Consider the following 20,094-nt stretch of genomic DNA (forward strand, 5'->3'; position numbering starts at 1 on the left):
CCTTCGGGAAGCTCTCGGCAAAAGGTGTTTGGACAAGGAAAGTTGGATTTTGTAGGATAAGTTTAGGTAATAATTGGCGTAGCCTTTCCACGTACCATTTCATTTCTTCAATATCATCATTGATGTGATCAAATGTGGCATCGAGATTAGTGGCAGCCATGGTACCTAAAGCAAAGGACAACAACAAACAACAAAACAAACTTGTTAGTTCAAAATGCGTCACCACACCCCCACTCTCGGTATTACCTCACCTTGGTTTCACAAGTGTTGAAAGTCGGCTTGTACTTCCTGAGTGATTGAGGGATGAGTCCATCTTTGCTCGAAATAGATTTTCGTTTAAGTTGACTCAAAAGAAAAATTGTTTACTTATTTGAACCAACAAGACACAATGAATTCACAAAAGAGAAGAAAAAAAGCACAGAACAAACGCTAAACACGAAAGAACGAACACAAAGACTAACTAACAATCTAGTAGAAGAGTACTAGTTTGCCAATTAGTATTGGAACCAACAAAAAAAACTATGGAACAATAAAAAGAAACTAAGAAAATCTAAAATTTGAGCCAAAATTTGATGCATGAACAGTAACTTGATGATGTGGCAGCCACGTATTGGTTGCGGTTTCTATAATTTTTATTTTCCAAAGTCCAAGTCTTGACCAATTTTAATTTGGATTGATGGAATTTATTTTAAGAAGAGAAGAATAAGTCTTGGAGCCTTTTTTTGTAGTACTTTTCCTTAAAACATGGACCCTTGTTTCATGGGAAAGTGGTTGAGAAGTGATGTAAAGTCTTTAGTGTGTAGGAAAAGTCTTTGAGTCACAAGTACTATACCTTGAAAGTTGGATCTATGTCTTGCAAGACTAACATAATACACACTCTTTTTCTTCAACTTCTAAGATCAACAACCACTTTTTTCATCAACAATATATGGAGATGGTGAAGAACACCAAGAACACCAAGAACACCAGAACACTAAGAACACAAACTTTGAGTTTTGAAGTTTTAAGGTTCAAGTTGGACCTCCCAAACAACAACAACAACAACTTCCCAAGCTTAAATTCCACAACACAATCTTCACAATACACGTTTGAAACTTGAAACAATAACACATCACACGTTCAAGTCTTGAACCCGCAACAACAATACCAATAACAATCGGCCACACTTTTTTCACATTAACAACATCAACATTTCAAGCTCAAATCTAAGATATAGACTCAACGTGTTAGTGAGGAACAAAACTAACACTTAAAGACAACAAATACAAGTAAAAATATTGACCAATACACAACAAAAATACAATTTTTGGCCAAGAACACTAAATGGACAGTTGCTCTTTCTTTTTTCTGGAATTTTCAGTTTTTTCAACAACAATTTTTTATTTTTTTGAATTTTCTAAAAAGCAAGCCCAAGATTGATCTTGTTCTATGCTTTGATACCAAATGATATGAGAAAGATAACGGAAGTACGAAAACACACTCCAAATCAGTCCACTAATCTTAAGGACCCGAGAACCTTTTTGGAGACCACTCTCGAATTCACTACAACAACAATAATACGAGATAATAATGGTGTATTTGACACCAAAACAGCCACCACAAACTAAAAAAGAGAGTATCAAGATGAAGAACAAGATGAACAATAACACAATGGAAACAACAACACTCGGTTTTGACTAGAACAACAACAAAGAGTCCAAGAAATATACGTAAAGATAGATAGATAGACAAAGTGAAGGTATAATCTTAAGAACCCAAGAGCCTATTCCACTCTTGGACCCTTAACATTACACACTAAAAATACCTATCTCTTTGGTGAGCGCAAGAGAGACCTCAACCTCCTCTAGCACCCAACATTCCAAGCACGAATCCAACCCGAATGATTCCACACTCAAGTTGGAAATCCTAGTTACAATGTTTCATCCATAGGCCTTTCTCACAAGAGAGAAATGTTCTTCTTACAACTTTCAATATCAATAAACATCTAAGACTAAAAACCCTAAGAGGTTCTATATATAGTGCATTACAAAATAGAATACAAAATAACCACAATACCCCTCAAGGGTGAGGTGCCCATTAAAGTGTAACTTAGGGGCTATTTTTAGTGCATTTAGGCCCTCTTTCACACTTCAACTTGTGCACTTCCTTGGAAAGATTCAATACACACTCGTTCTCATCCATCCTCATGGTCGTACTCGTATACTTTTCTTGAAGCTATGGAAAAGGATCAATTGATTAATGAGTGACTGAAAATTACTTAGAGCTGTCAGAAATCGTATGCTAATGTAAGAAGGAAATATCTCATGTTTGAAGTGGACAATTGGGTATTCTGAAAGGTGTTTCCTATGAAGGGAATTATGAGATTCAAAAAAAAGGAAAAATTGAGTCCTCGATTTATTAGTCCATATGAGATAGTGAAACATATAGGAAAAGTTGCTTAAGAATTATATATATAGTCAGGGTTATCTGTAGTTCATATTTGCATGTGAGTCATTCATATTTGCATGCTAGATTTTATAAAGAGTAATGATACTGTTTATTCTAGCCACGTGAGTCATTCATATTTGCGTGCTAGATTTTATTAAGAGTAATGATATTGTTTATATAAATGCATACACCCTATATACTTAGTACATCCTCAAAGTGCTAATCCACATATACGTCTATATGGTATATTGTCTTATAATATAGGTCAGGTGCTCAGTCTCAGCATCATCAACAATCTTCGAGTACCTTGATCTATACTCTACAGTTGGTGAGTCCTCATGGTTCTCAGACCTATTTCTCAGACCTTCAGATTTGATATCAGTGGTTATTTATTTTAAGTTGAGTATGAGTTAGTTAGGGATTTATCCCAATGGCTCTCTAGATCTTGAGTACTAAAGGCTTTGTCAGACTGAAGTTTCAGATGTTTGTCAGCAATTTTCAGTATTTTGTGTTTCAAACATTATAGTTTCAGTCTTTTTAGTTGAGTGATGAGATTTATTCTTATTAACTAATTTTGAATCCCTAGAGTAAGTATGAGTTTTAGTAGCAGGCTCAAAGGGTTAGCTTAAGGCTACTTGTAGCCTTGAGCATCGTGTGATGCTTCGGGATGAGATTTTGGGGTGTTACATCATGTTTTAGCTAGATATCAAATTCTAATAAAGATTTCCAATTCCTTGTTTGAATATTTTTATTTGATATTAGAACATCGTATGATTTGATGGAAGTAGAGAAGGTGAACAAGCTTCCTTTGGTCACCTCTCCCATCTGGTGGAGTTGTTTTTACTCCTTTACCCTAGAAATGAAATGTGTGTTCCAACAATGGGAAATTTTCACACTCTAATATTAGTTGCGACCCTCAATCAAAATATCTCAGATAGGTGAATTGGATTCGAGAGCATTATGCCAGTTTTTTGTAGCTTTCATTTTCAACCAGATTCACTGCCTACGTGCCCTTTACACCCAGTCATTCTGAAGAACACTTTCCCCCTCATCTTGTTGAGGCTGCTGGTATAGAGTTAGATAAATGACATACATTTATATTTTCAAAGAGGCAACTTTTAGAGAAAGGTTTAATGTTATTAGAATTTAGAGAAAGGCTTGTAAATGTCACGACTTGTAATACCCTACCCTTCTCCTAGTTCAAATTTGTCTCTAGAATATGAAAGATCTTGTTTCAAAGATAAATATATTTTATTTCATGTGAAATTTTTAATATTTTGACTTTTAATAACGTGGTAAATTGAATAAGTTTTCCATCGATACCAAATTCGCCCAAATTCGACACTCGGACAAAGAGTTAGAGCCATTTTAGTGAGATAGTGTACCACCTGGTACTTTAGTGCATCTCGGATCCAACCAAAATGGCAAACATCAAAATTTAGTGAGCCTCTGTGATTATGGCACGTCGTGCCAAGGTTTAATTTTAGAGTTCTCAATTAACAGTGCACCAACGCGATTCCATCATGTCGCGGTGCCCTTCTAGTTTGCAACCAAGGTGGCAACGCGATTTCCAATGTGTCGTGCCATCAAGCAGTTTCCCAATTGTCCAATTTCCAGTAAGCTGGTGCAATTATGGCACATCACGCCAGCGTATAAAATTGGGATTTTTCCAGTTCTGGATATTTATTCCAAGGGAAAGACGGTTATTTTGCTACCCCTATATGTACTCTTTAACACGAGATTTCTCATTATTTCACCCAAATATACTAGTTTTCTCTCAATTTTCTTCAAGAACAACCATTAGGGTTCAAGTTCAAGACCCAAGTCATCAAGATTCCTCCGTAAATCTTCCGAGAGTCATATAACAAGGCATGTTGATGTGATTCTTGGGTTCCTTCCACCGAAGAAGTTCAAGAATCCTTTTCTAAATTCAAAGATCTTATATTTATGAGTTTTCATGATTCATGTGAATCAAAGTTGAATTTCATGTTATTATTGAGTTTAATTCATGGTTTGGTTGCAAAGTTTCAAGCTTTGATCCTAGTATGTGATATTCATGTGATGTTCATGGTAAATGTTTTTCAAGTTGCTTGTTAAGTGGTGTGTTTATGTCAAGTAAGTGCAGAAATTGTGAATAACCAAAGCATGCTCCACATATGTTTGATAAAAATGCTTATGTGAAGGAATTAGAGCCATTATAGCATGTTGACTAGAAATCCCCAATTGTGTGTAAGTTCATGCATGCCAAGTGTTTATTGAAAAGCCTTAGTGAATGAATTGTGACATGTTAGCATGAAATTCCCTAATTATGTGCTCTTCAATGCATGTAAAATGTCTGTTGTAAGACCTTGTTAAATGGAGTATGAGCCAGTAGCATGTCTCCCTATATTATTACATATTTATGATTTCTAAGTGCTTTAAGTGACACTTTAATGATTATAATGGTGAATGAAATTCCATGGTCATGATTATTTAAGATGGTTATGTTTTACTTTTATGTTATCGGGTCCTGGGGTTATTTATACCCGACAAATTAGCTGTTGTCTAGAGCCAGTGTCAGTTTTCATGATAATCTCAGTCAAGTCACGATTCTTAGAACTCAGTCAGTTACAGAATTCATTACCTCAGACAATTGCAGAACTTAAGAAATCTCAGTAATCTAAGGCCTCATTTGTTTGTACTAAATGAAGGTCTGAATCTGAATGGTTCAAACTTTAGACCATCAAGTGCATTTGTTTTTATTAAGATTTTAGCTCTTAATAGGTCAGAATAAGTCTTAATCATTCAGATCTGGAACCAAGTCTTAATAGGTCTTAAGAGATATTCTGGTGTTGGATAATATTCACCACTCTATTCATAATCAGCAGTCACTACCACTAACCACCTCTACCACCGCCACCATTGCCAACCACCATCCACCATCAATAACCACCTCTGCCATCACAACCATCATCAACAACAAATATCGCTACCAACCACTATTGTCAACTGCTACCACACCTATTACATTTATTATTCTAATTATATTCACCACCATCAACAGCACCATAATCATCAACCACTACCGGCCAATTCCTCTACCGATCAACGTATCTATTACAACTAGCATCACCACTAACTACCACTAACACATCACAACCTCCACACATTCTTCGGCTGACACCACCATTGTCTCTAGTAATTCCACCTCTACCACACATCAATCACTACCATCGCTACAATTTATCTCTACTAACAACCATCTCCACCATCACAATAAACAATATCTCCAACTAGCACTAACACATCATCAACCATTTCGTATTCATATTTCAGTCAACACAATCAACACCTCAAACTACTAACATCAAGCAAAGTCACATCACAACCACCATCACCACCATCAATCATCACCATCATAACAATCACTATAATACCAAACATCATAACTATCACCACCAACATTATTAATCACTAACATCAATCATTGTCACCGCAACCACCATTATAAACCATCTCCACTATCACTAACAAACATAAATATTTTTTCTCAATCAAATTATAATTTTGTTGTATTAAATTACATAATTTTCTAATACATAATTAATTTTTTATTTGAATTAAATTTTTTATTTTATTATATATACAAATAAATTTTTTTTGCACATTCAGATGTTGAAAAACAAAGTCTTAATTATTCAGTTTTCAGATCTAGAGACAATATCTTAATCATTCAGATGTGCATTCAGATTCAGACGTCTGAATGTTAAAAAAAAACAAATGCAGCCTAAGTATCATTAGCATTCCAACTTTAGTTCAGTACTCAGCTCAGATCTTAGTAGTATTTAAGAATTCAGTTTCAAACTTTAGTAGAATTTAAGTAATCAATTCAGAACTTAGTATCATCCAGTCAGATAACGAGATTCAAAAGTATTCTATCAGATAATGGAATCAAGTAAACTCAGTCAGATCACTCAAGTAAGATAATCAGCAATAGATTTATCTCGGTCTAGTACAGTCCAAGAATTAGTTTAGTGTCTTTCAGTTGGGAGTAGAAACTAGCACCGAGCGAGTGCAAGGATGAAGGTTTCCCCGTTAGAGAGGCTGAGTCGCTAGTAATAGTGCCTGAACTCTAAAACTGTGTAGCCAGCACAGACCAGGAGTCACCCGTTAGATTAAGGGTTAACTATCATAATGCCTTAGGCTTGACTTCCTATTTAGTGTCACCCGTTAGAGAGGCTTGAACATAGCAAAGGTTTTTACTCGTGGCACGGTATTGATACCCTTCTAACTAGGGTTACAGGTTGTACCCCACTAGATCAGATTCGGGGCATATCGGTTAAGTGATAACTCCCACAGTTGTAGTTTCAGTATCAGTCTTCAGAGTAGAACTCAAAAATTAGGATTGTCAAATATAGTCACCCATCTTAGTAAGGAACTTAGATAGTTCCATAGATTCATGGACCACCCACTAGATAGGCCTGGTCTCACATAAAGTTAATTAGTATCAGTACTAATAGAGTCGACGATCACCCATTAGATAGGCCTGATCTTAAACTCAGTCCGTCATTTCTATTATTAAAACATTCAAAGATCTTCCGCTAGATAGGTCTGATCTCAGGTACAATCACTCTTTATCATTATTAGTAGATTCAGAGATCATCCGTTAGAAAGGTTTGATCATAGATTTAGTTAGTTGATAGTAGCAAACTCAGAACTCATTCATTGATATAAGCAGATTCAGTTGATCAGCTTCAGCATCATCAATTTTATAGATCAACCGCAAGAAAGGACTGATCTCAACTTCAATACTCAGTTATCAATATCAAAAGATTTAGTTATTTAGTATCTCAGTATTAGTAGTGAGTTCAGATATTAGTAAAGTAGTATCCGAGTATCAGTATTCAAAGTTGATGATTTCAGTTTGGTTTGTGCATTCATGCATATGTACTTATTCAGCACTCTCATGTTATTCAGTTAAGCTATGTTTATGCATAAGCCCTTGCATTTAGCCTTACCTCATCTAGCATACCATTATATTCAAAGTACTGAAGCATATTTTTTCTTATGGTATGATGTCTTATACCATAGGTTCAGAAGCGCAAGATCCAGAGTACCCTTAGCAGTCCAGACTCAGTCAGCAGCAGCAGATGTAGAAGTGAGTCCTCTTTATTCGAGGATGATCCTTATTTTATTATGGAATTAGAATCAACTTATTTTCAGTAGACGGAGTTAGTTGGGGACATGTCCCATCATCTCTATAGTTCAGACAAGTTTAGAGGCTTGTTAGACAGATGTATCATTATTCAATTTTTAGTTTTGAGTATTTTAGATGTTTTGAACCTTATAAAAAATTTTCGCCAGTTTTTTACATTTATTATATTATATTATACTATGTAGTGCTCAGGTACAGATATCAGTAGAGGGTTAGCTTGTGGTCCTTTAGGATCATAGCACCTTGTGGCATTTTGATTCAAAAAAAATTGGGGCATTACACAACCAAAAAACCAAGGTTCTTGATGGCAATTGTCGGTCAAGACTTGACAAGTAAGCCTATCACCAAACTGATGTGAAATGAGAATTCAACTTCAAAACCCAAGGCAAGTCTTCTATAACGATGCAAAACCACACAAATATGATATTAGCAGGTATACAATCAAGATACCAAACCAAAACCCATAACCTATTTTCACAATGTAAGAACCATCAAATACAACTCAATTGTCAAAATATAAATTGTATTACCCGAAAGGATCAAATCTATCTATGAATACAAATAAGACAAGTATTAAGAAAAGGTAGTAGTCAACACCGAATGCATAGATCAACCTCTACTCAAGTAGACTCCAAAGGTCGTATGAATAAGTTATTCGTGCAGCGCAATCGTACCTAGATCAGTACTAAAAGGGTGTAGTAAGGATAAGTATAGGTATCATAGGCCAAATGAGTAAATTAGGAAATGAAACATATAAAGACAAACTATGGGAAGATCACTTGCAAACATTAAAATGTCCCAAATAGTAGCCGACACCATCCCCACTAACAGTTCTACTATATACACATATAATAAAAACAGGTAGGGGAAAGAAGAACAAGTATTCACATACATATAATACAAGTATAAGATGATAGAACTAATTGATAGATGTCAAATCACAAACTGAAAGACAATCAGAAAATAATCACAACATATGGAATGCAATCAAGATAATTATAATGTGATCAGCATGAGGTCATCGCACAACCTCTATATACAGGTCCAGGCTTTGCTCCTGACATAGGACCCATGGGGGTTCTTCAGCCCATATACATCCAGTATCTAATGTTGATATCATATCTCCTCTTTAACACATACATCGGTAGAGGGTTTTTAAAGATGTCACTTTTTTGTCAGAAAAAGCCAGTGTTTCTAGTTTTTCCAATATTTCCATGGTGGAGCCAATGTTCCTGAATGAGTATTATATAAGGATGTAATGCTTACAATAAACCAAGATGATAATTTCTAATATCTAACCAACCATGTGAGCCAAAAATTCACTTAGATCAACATGAATCCCAAAATTTATGTTTTTTCCATAAAAAATAGTACAACCAAACATATATATATAGGACCTCACACAGTTACACATAGAAAGTAATGTCTCAAAACCATAAAATATTATTAACATAGCCCCCCACAGGGCACACAAATCACCTAAACACATTTTCCAAGACACAACCTAACACCCATGGTAAGCTTTTACATTATTAGATACCTTCTAACCCAGTCTAAAGAAAGTTAAACCATAACCTACCTCAAAATCAGATACTAGTATAATAATCCATTAACACTGAGCTTTAACCTCATGCAGGGACCCAAAATTAGCTAAAATACATAAATATAGAATACATGCATCAAAAAGAAGCCAGCGATAACCATATTGTCCATTTCTAAATTAGGGCCAAAATGGAACCCCAGACGGGTTTTAAAAAAGTGGTAAAACCAAAATTTTGTTCAAAAACATATTTTCCAAGATTAAAGGAACTCACAGGAAAAAACCCAAGTGAAAACAGGCTAAAATTATTGTTTAAATTGTAGAAAATTCTAATTTTGGCCTTAATCCTCAAACTTCAACTTTAAAATTCAAGTTTAAACAAGATTTGGTTGATAAAAATCAAAGAAAAATAAATGAAATAGGGATTTACATCTTACACAAGCTTATAAATGGAAAAAAATGCCAAAAAATTCAAACCCTAAGCTCCATGTCTAAACAATCGTGTAAAATCTTAAAAATAAGGATTTAATATATATCTAGGAATTGCCTAAGTGACTATTGGGTCACTTAAATGGCTACCCCTTAAGTGACTAGGCATCGCTTACATGAAGCTCTCCTCATTGCCTAAGTGACTTCATTGTCACTTAAGCGACAGACGCCTGGCATACTAGTGTCGCTTAAGCGACCAGGACATAACTTAAGCGATAATAGCTTAAGAAAGCCTAGTGTCTTTTAGACAACACTTTTGCTGTCAGGCCATGTCTATTAAGTGACCAAAGTGTCTCTTAAGTAAGGGCATCAGCTGAGTGGTGCACCAGCTAGCTGTGGACACCTCGAGATTTCTCTAACATCTCAAGCATAAAAATGAGCAATACTACCATACTAAATTCGATGCTACAGACTCTATGGTGATATCAATATTTTGAAAAAAAAATGTTATTTTTGAAATATTGACCCTCGAGACCTTATGTAACAAGTTTCCAAACCGATGGTCAAAATGAGAAATAAAAGTCATAAAACCACACCAACTATATTGCCAACCAAAAATTGATATTTCAAATATATTGCCGCAGTTTGTTTTTCCATCTGATGCACAGATTAATAAATGTTGACTGAAGTCAACTATAGGGATTTTCAAGACACCAAAAATCACAAACTCACCCAAATAACACCAAAATGCATTGTGAATTATGCAACCTATCCCCATACCCTAGAAAAACAATAAATCTACCACAGGGATGGGTAAAATAGTAAAATCACATTGAAATAAATATTTCACATAATTGACCAAAAATCGCATCATTATATCATCCACCACTAAGAATCTAGTTCATCCTCCAATAAGGAAAATAGAAATATTGGAATCAACAACAATTTGGGATAACTACAATGCATATCAAACTCGACCTCCCAAGTAGACTTATCTACGGGTTAATGCCTCCACTGACCTTAATCATAGGAATAACTCTAGAATGCAACCATCTAACATCCATGGCTAGAATGGAGATAGGCTCCTCAATGAAAGACAACTACTATTCTAACTGGACTGAATTCAATAGTGATTTGAGACTCATCCGAAATGTAATTTCTAAGTACAAAAACATGAATAACTGGATGAAGAACTAATAAATCTAGAGGTAATGCTAACTCATAAGCTACACCCCTACTAGTCTGAAGGATCTTAAAAGGTACAATATTTCTGGGGTTAATCTTATGTCATGACCCGATTTATGAGTCATGATGGAAACTACTCAATCCCGCCAATAAGTAAGCTAAACCATAACCTAGAGTTAAACACAATAGGTTAACTTGGTGGAAATGCCCCTAGAAGGGCCAAAGAGGCAATCCAACACAATAAATAAGCAAGACAATAGAAATAGTTTAAAGATAGTCACTACATAAATACCATCCCACGACCTGGTAGATCGAGTACAAGAGCATCTATTATAATAATACAACCCAAGTATCTATAATAGTCAATACATCTGCCTAAAAAAAGATTGAATGCAGAAATATAGAAGGAAATGGGCAACTCAGACTCAAGGAGCTCACCCTATCTCAAAATATCAACACCGCACAAATATGAATCAATGATGAAAAATAGTACTTGGATCTACACCACAAAGGTACAGAAGTGTTGTATGAGTACACAAACAGCAGGTACTCAGTAGGCATCATCATTCGCCTGAGCTAAGTCGTGATATAAATATGACAGAATATAAGATAACATAACTAAGTCAAGGTATTAAAATGAACCTGAATCAACTCCAATATCGTTGTGCATAAATAAGTAAATAGGTAAAAATAATAGAATAACATAACATAAAGCATCAACACATACAATCATAACTACAAATTTGACTCCTATACGCTAATTGGTGCATAAAAGTAAATAGCCCATCACAAGCCCCCATAAGCCTAAAAGATAAAAACAAGATAGAAAAACCTACCATCTTTATTTATTATCTCTTATAATACAACTGGAATTCATCCAAGTCATGAAACGCAATAACCATCGATTGTCCATATTCATCATTTGTAAATAAGTTAGCACATACCAACTATGCATCATTTATAACCTAATCCTCATGTATCAATAAATCAACCTTTGTCAACTAAACATCACATATCTGATAATCATTAATTATCAACTAACCATTATTTAGCAACTAACCAATATTTATCAACTAACCAATATATAGCAATGAGCTAATATTTATAAACAACCAATATTTAGTAACTACCCAATATATCACTAGAGTCTATTCATATCATACTACATTATAACTATTTCTTCATTTTTGACTTAGCTAGTTTGTCAATATCATACCCCAATGTCATCATATCATAATAAGTATATCATCATAGTATAAATCATATAACTAGACTTGAATCGACATGGATATTCAATAATATCCTCATAATATCATCATAATCATCCTCGGACTTGCTGGGCATGTATAAATCACCAGAATCACCCACCATTATTGTTGGGTAGATATCATCATAACATCCTCTGGCTCTGCCAAATTTATATCATCATAATTATCCTCTGGCCTTATTGGGTATATATAAACAATATCATCATTAATATCGCCAATCGCTTAATTATGAGAGTATTTATTTAATAACATAACCGTGAACATAATATATTAACATAATCAATAATCATAATCAAAATCGTGAGTTCTAGCATAATCAATAACATGATTGTCAACATAATAAATAAGCACTATCTTTGGTATAATCACTAGCATATTCAATATTTAATCAACAAGCATGCTCTTTAGCATAATCCATAACATATTCGAAAATATAGTCATTAAACATGACCTCTAACGTAATCAATATGTAATATCGAGCATAAGTAATAGTTTTTCAATAGCCTAATTAATGTCTTATTATTATCATGAAAGATAGCTATCATTACCTTGTTCAATATGTAAATCCATGACATAATCTATAGCTTACTCATAACATGATCATTAGCTTAATTTATGGATTAGCAATATCACACTCAAGGGCTCATTCAATAGTATATTCAGTAGCCCAATCAGTAGTCAAGTTGTCACACCTCAAACCCTATTGGGGCGGATAGGCACTCGTAGTCGTAAAGGCCCGAGAGAACCAATTCCAAAAACTTGTACTTCCTATGCATGTAACTATAACAACTAAAGGTTCTGACAAATATGATATTATACAATACTTGGCCGTTAGGGCCACCACATCTAAAGACAAAAACACTACCATAACCTTACATTAGTCTAAAGCCTCTAAAAGATACATAGACTTAGTTAGGGTTGGGACAAACCCCCGCCCTACTATTGACTTACTGTACAATACCAAAATATATGGAACAGACATGGAAAGCCCCGAATCAACTTAGAGCTCACCAATAGCCCCTGAAAAGCCTGTGCTACTACTAGTGAGTTGTATGAGCTGAAGTCTCTGTGCCTGCAGCATGAAATATAGGTCCCCCGTGAGGGACGTCAGTATGAAAATATGTACTGAATATGTAAGGTAGAAGGTAACAACACACTTGACACTAAAGCTCAAAGGAAATCTGATACAAGTGTATAAGTATTACTAGCAGACCACCTTTATAAATACTTGTGGGACAATGTACATTACATTCTTTTCTTCGTTTTACCTTCTTACTTCATAATCTTTGTAAGCCATATAATGCAAATGACCAGCTGATCAGTGGTAAATAGATAAATTAGGATCGGCCCATGCTAGGCTTATGCCCCTGAGCTGCCACCTACATATAAAGATTAGGATTGGCCCATGCTAGGCTTATGCCCCTGAGCTGCCACCCACAAATAAAGGTATCGAGATCGGCCCATGCTAGGCAAATGCCCCTGAGCTGCCACTCGTCATTTTACAGATTTGCATTACTTATTTTATTCAGCCTTTGAGATTGTTACTTTGGTGGTCATACAAATTATGGTACCTTGAACCAGTAATACACTAATGAGACATGATGTAAATAGACACTTAATGCAACAACAATGAGGTAGGGAACTGTTGGCACACAAATAAAGTGTTTAGGAGCTGAAATAGTACATGGGTCTTATTTGAACAAACGGAGAACTCCTGAAATTTTCTAGTGAAGATAGACACGCAGATTTAATAATAAGCACGTATTGAGGTGTTCTAATGCGTTAGAGAGTGGGAACAAGGTCATTGGATACATGGAGTGTAATGTGCTACCATTATGTAGCACTTTGTTATAGGATAACCTCAGAAACTTGCTTGATGGAACAATTGTACGATTTCATGCCAAAGAGTGAGAAATAGAGTATGCCTTACATACCTGGTTATTTGACTCCGAAAATAACCCGACTTGACTTCCCGCCTTTTAGATTACTTATCTACAATAGAATATATGGTAAACTAGTATTAGTAACAAATCAACACATTTGAGATACTTAATTTCACCCAAAACAGTAACCGGGAAGCAACTATTAAGATATCAAACAAAGGTGTTATTTTAACCCTTTTTTTCCTCCAATTACACCCACATACCATATAGGTTCTTATAAGGTTCACCAAAACCACCTTGACTTTATTACACATTCCAAACAATACGCAAAATAGATTGGGCAGCAAATATTAGTTCGGTGGTGTATCACCACATATTTCTTCTATAATTCATTACAAACTCATCACACCTTTATCCAACTTCAACCTGGCAGCCCATAGCATATACATACAAAACAATCCACAAAACAGTGCCAAATCCCTTTTATTGTAGCAATCAATTATTGAACTCATCATCTCTTAAGTTCTAAATAACAAGACATCCATAATCCCTTCTCAAATTCATATATCAGAAAAACAAAATAGAGCAGTCACCTTACCTCAATTCAGCAACTTATTCTTTTAATTGAACTCTTCAAGAGCTTGAACTTTCCTTCACACTTAAACCAAAGAAGAAGAAAAAAAGTTCCTCAATAACAAGGAAACGTGAACAAACAGCTTATTCTATAAGCCATATACTTATAGTCAAACACTTATAACTTGTTTTCCTAATCTTTCATGAGATAATTAAACAAAACCTTAAGTGTTTTTCACTTACCTTGGGCTGCAAAGGTGAGGGTTTCTTCAAGAACCCTAGAAGGAAAAATAGGGCTGCTGTTCTTGTTGTTTTAGAGAGAGTAGAGAGATTTGCTGAAATATACTCCTTTTTTGTGACTTAAAAGTGAAGTAAAATGACCAGCAACATGGCCTTTTAAAGGCCCTATTTTGTCCACCTCCTTTGCTACATTTTGGACCATAAAATTGGTCAAATTGGTCCAAGTAGGTGATGCACCTACTTAAGGGTCCAAGCTGTTGAAACTTCAAAGTAGGTGATGCACCTACTTACTTAATTTCTTGTTGGGCTCAATTATATTTGGGCTTTGACAGATTGGTGTGTTGGGCCACTTATCCATTTTCTTTCTCTTTTGTTCAATTTGGCCCAAATGAGTATATTAGCATTTACCCAAATCTGATCCATAGCCATGGTTCCATTAATTTGGTCCAAACAACTTAAGTAGGTGACTTACCTACTAGCTTAAATAAGTCAAGAAAGCACCTCAATATTTTGCTTCATTTTCAGCTCCTAATCCCTTTAATCTAACGTTCAACTTATACACACTTGATCACTTTAACCTTTAGATTCAAATACTAGCTTACAATTCCAAGTTGAAATAGTTATCTTAACGTTAACTTAGTCGCACCACATTAAACTATATGGGCAGCATCTATAATTCCATCTATACCATTAATACTTGCATAACAATTCTCATATGTTATATATATCAAAAGGCTATACCAAGTTCCATATAATTAGAACAAGTACAAGCAAAATATGGGATGTTACACAAGTCAATAGCATACTCAATATCTTATCATAAGCTTAACCAATAATCCATATACATAGCATAATCATTTAAGCAATACTTCAAACTTCATTCATTAAAACCAAAAAAGTAACAAGACATCTAAATATCACTGAAATAAACATCATCCTAGATATACATAAGCATATCACGAGTCTTTAGTCAGTATCACAAGTCTTGGCCTATGGTGGGTCGAAGGGCCCACTTTGAAATCCCCGAAATCATTTATCAACCAATATCTGCCCCAGACTAGGCTAAGGTATCTAAATCTACTATTAGATGTTGAACAAGCCACAACCAACCCCAGGATAGCAATTTTCTAATATAAAGCACTAGATCAATTTCACCTATTGTAAGGAAATTTGAGCAAGAATCATCCTAAACTCAAGTAACCAAAAAAATATCTTCATTAATGGAGTAACTAAGGTAATTCCACCAAAACAAGAACCTACAAGGTCAATTTCACCCATGATATGCACAACTAGGCTAATCATACCCAAAATGATAGTCAAAATAGCCTAATGATCCAACTAATCCTAAGTGTTGAAATTTATCACATCAAAACCTAAAACCCATCCCAAATCTAACAGAATATCATAAACTTACTATGACTTAGGCCAATCTAATAAGGGTTAAAACCTAGCCTACATGAACGCTGAAGAAAGATCACAGGATCTGCTAAATCACTAGTTTTCCCTTTTGAGAATCTTTCATAAGATGCCAACCTATAAAAATCACATTCTACTTATTAATATAAGAATAAGGATACCCATATTGAACCATTATTCTTTGGGTCCAAAAATCACATCAAAACCCCATATGGGTCTAACAAACGAAATCGCATTTTTGAAACCAACCCAACCTTCTCACAAGATCAAGGAATCGTTATCCTCAAACATGGGTTAAATACAAGCTAAATTATTGCTAAAATAAAGCCCCTAAAGATTTTAGGGGGTTTTGAACAAGAAATCAAGAAAATCTACAAATAAAAGCCTGAATTCTCACCTCAAACCGGGAGATAATTACATAAACAATCATTAATCAAGCTTCCCAATCACCCACAATCCTAAATCTCACTTAATCTCACTCTTTAGGGTTTAATCTCTCAAGAAATAGATGAGAAATTGCTAAAATTACGAAATAAGGGATCCATTTATACCCAGTCCAAACCTTTAGGTTTCATGATCGCGCCTTGGTGTGTGTGATTGTGGCACTTTGCGACAGTCAGGCTTGTCGTGATCGTGAATATGTCATAATCACAGGTTGAAATAAGATCGGATGCTTCACGACCCAAACCAAAGGTCCTCCTACCCTAAAATCGACATTCTAGAGCTGTTGGAATAGTCAGGATTTGTATTTGAGGTTGTTTTGGTAAAAATTTTCCTGACCCAATTTATGAGTCATAATTGAACCTACTTAATCCCACTATTAGATAAGCCAAAACATATATCACGGCCTGATTTATGAGTAATGATGGAACTTTCAATTCCCACAAATAGGTTAGATAATACCCTAACTCGGAGCTAACACAATGGGTAATCGGAAAGAAAGGCCCAATATAGGAAAAATTTGAGAACATCAATAGTAAACATAAGGGTTTTAGAGAGAATGAACAGTCATACAAGATACCAATCCCAAAACCTAGTAGAGTTAGAACAAAAGGATCTAATAGTACAATACAACTCTAATTCTAGAATAATAAACCTGTCTCGAATACTAAAGACTTAATACAAAAGATTGAAGAAAATTGAGTGACTCAAACTACAAGAGCTCACCCTATCTATGAAAATCAATAACAGCATAAACCACAATCAACGCCAACATATAATAATTGGATCCGCACAAAAAGGTGCAGACGTATAGCATGAGTACCAAAACAATGGGTACTCAGTAGGCATCATCAAATGATTGATCTAAATCTTGATATAAGAATGATAAAGTGAAAGATAATCATACTATGTCAAGGTAAATAATCAAAACTGAATCATCTCCATCATCACTATATCTAATAATTAAGTAAATCAAATAACATTGTAACATAGGAAATCAACTCATGGCAGTATCATTATACATAACATGTATTAAATATTGGAATAACAATATAACATAAGGTATCAACGGATGCCAATACCACCGAGAATAAGAAATAAATAATTTGAAATCATAAGGTAACAAAAGTACAATCGCAAGCAAACACAAGTACAAAGTTGGTTCCCATACACCAACTAGTGTATAAAGTAAAGAACTCATTACGACATTCCATACCACCGGAGAGTACACCCAAGAGAAACATAAAAGGATCAATTAAACAATATATCAAAACTTTCTCATTATCCATAGTTATCTACAATTTCCAACAAATAGCCATTACCAATATTCATAATCATCATCAGTACTCATAATTGAATACCATATATTAATCTACTCATAGCCATAACAATACCCTCATATAGGCTTCTATCTCATCAGTACATCCTATTCACCCATTATTAGTTAGCCAACGCTTAATACTAAACCCATTTACTCAGTATCCATCATATAACCCCTAATTATCATCTATTAATCACATAAACACTATTTATAGGTCAAGACTAACCACCATTCACTAACTAGCCAATATCTAGCATCTAGCCAAGATTCCACACTAAGCCATATTCATCAATTAACCAATACTTTATTCTAGCCATCGTAAATCCACTAGCCACAATCTAACAAAAGTCCACCCTATCCATCTGTCAACTAATGTCCCTTTATCAACTAGCATCATTAATCCACAAATCCCACTTAACAACTAATCAAAATCATAAGCTTAGTATCATTAACATCTAATCACTACCATTGCTAAGCCCATTATTACTAGCCTCCATAATAATCTAATCATCACTATTAATGCCCATCAATGATGCTAGTTGTCTTTATCACTAAGGTTCGCTAACCCATTAGTCATTATTAGCCACTTAAGCAATATCAACCCCTAAGCATCTTTCAACCTTAAATCAACAACTATACCACTTTTATACCTTATTCAATAGAAAGCTATAACTGATGTCTCTAGTCTCCATGTTATACCCAACTACAAAAGACCATAAATAAATATATCATTGCCATACATAGGGCTAGCAGGACTCAAACCTGTGGAGATGAACATAGGCACATAAATAATCATCCCCTAGTTTTGCCAAGCATCATCATATCATCACACCATCATTCGGCTGCACTAGATATCATCATATAATCACAATATCATCCAGCCACACCAGATATCATTATAGTTTCACAATATCATTCGTCCACACAAGATATCATCATACCATCATAATATAAATCGACCGCATCGGGTATCATTATATCTTCACAACATCATCTGGTTGTACTAGGTATCATCATATTATCATAATAACATCCGACCACACCGGGTATCATCATATAATTATAATATCCTTCGGTCTTATCGGGTATCAACGTATCATCACATTATTATTCGGCCACTATGAGTATCAGCATAACATCACAATACGTAAAATTATATCATTAAAAAATAACAAGCCCCACGAGGGCTAAATTAAATAGCAAGTGCCATGAGGGCTAAAGTAAATGACAATCTCCACGAGGGCTAAAGTAAATGACAAGCCGCATAAGGTGTAAAATAAATAAAAAGGAGAAAAAGAGAAGAGCATACCCTCTATAATCCAACATTCATTATTATGTCACATTATTAATAGATATGTGTATATGTAACGTGAATAATATAACTATCGGGTTTTCCTCGTAACTTATATCTTTAATACCAATATCTTCGTCTAAGCCACATCAAAGAGATAGGTATATAGATATGAAAAATAAGTGGCAAAACCTTTAACATAAGTAATCATATAAGTAAGTATCACGAGTTCAAGAATAATCTATAGAAATATCTTTACATATAGTCAACAAGCATTCCTTCTATCACCATGTCATGACCCGAACAATGGTCTGGACGTGATGGGATCTCAAGTCCCATATGGATCGGAGATCACCCCTACACCAAACCAACCAAACACAATATCTCCTAATGTCGTGTCATGCCTCAAATCCTATTAGAGTGGATAAGCACTCATAGCCATAAAGGCCCGAGGGAACCAATTCGAAAACTTATACTTCCTATGCATGTAACTATAACAACTAAAGGTTCTGACAAACATAATATTATCGATCGATGAGAATAATTACATATGCAAACACAAACTGATATATCAATACTTGGCCATTGGGGCCACCACATCTAGAGACAAAATACTACCATAACTTTACATTAGTCTATAAAGCCTCTAAAAGATACATAGATTTAGTTAGGCTCGGGACAAACCCCCGCCCTACTCTTGACTTACTATACAATACCAAAATATATGGAACAGACCCAAAAAGCCCTAAATCAACCTGGAGCTCACCAATAGCCCCTAAAAAGCCTGCGCTCTTACCAGTGAGTTGTATGAGCTGAAGTGCCTGTGCCTGCAGCATGAAATGCAGGTCCCCTGTGAGGGACGTCTGTACAAAAATATGTACTAAAT

The sequence above is a fragment of the Capsicum annuum genome, chromosome 5 (assembly GCF_002878395.1).
Source record: "Capsicum annuum cultivar UCD-10X-F1 chromosome 5, UCD10Xv1.1, whole genome shotgun sequence".
Lineage (NCBI taxonomy): Eukaryota > Viridiplantae > Streptophyta > Magnoliopsida > Solanales > Solanaceae > Capsicum > Capsicum annuum.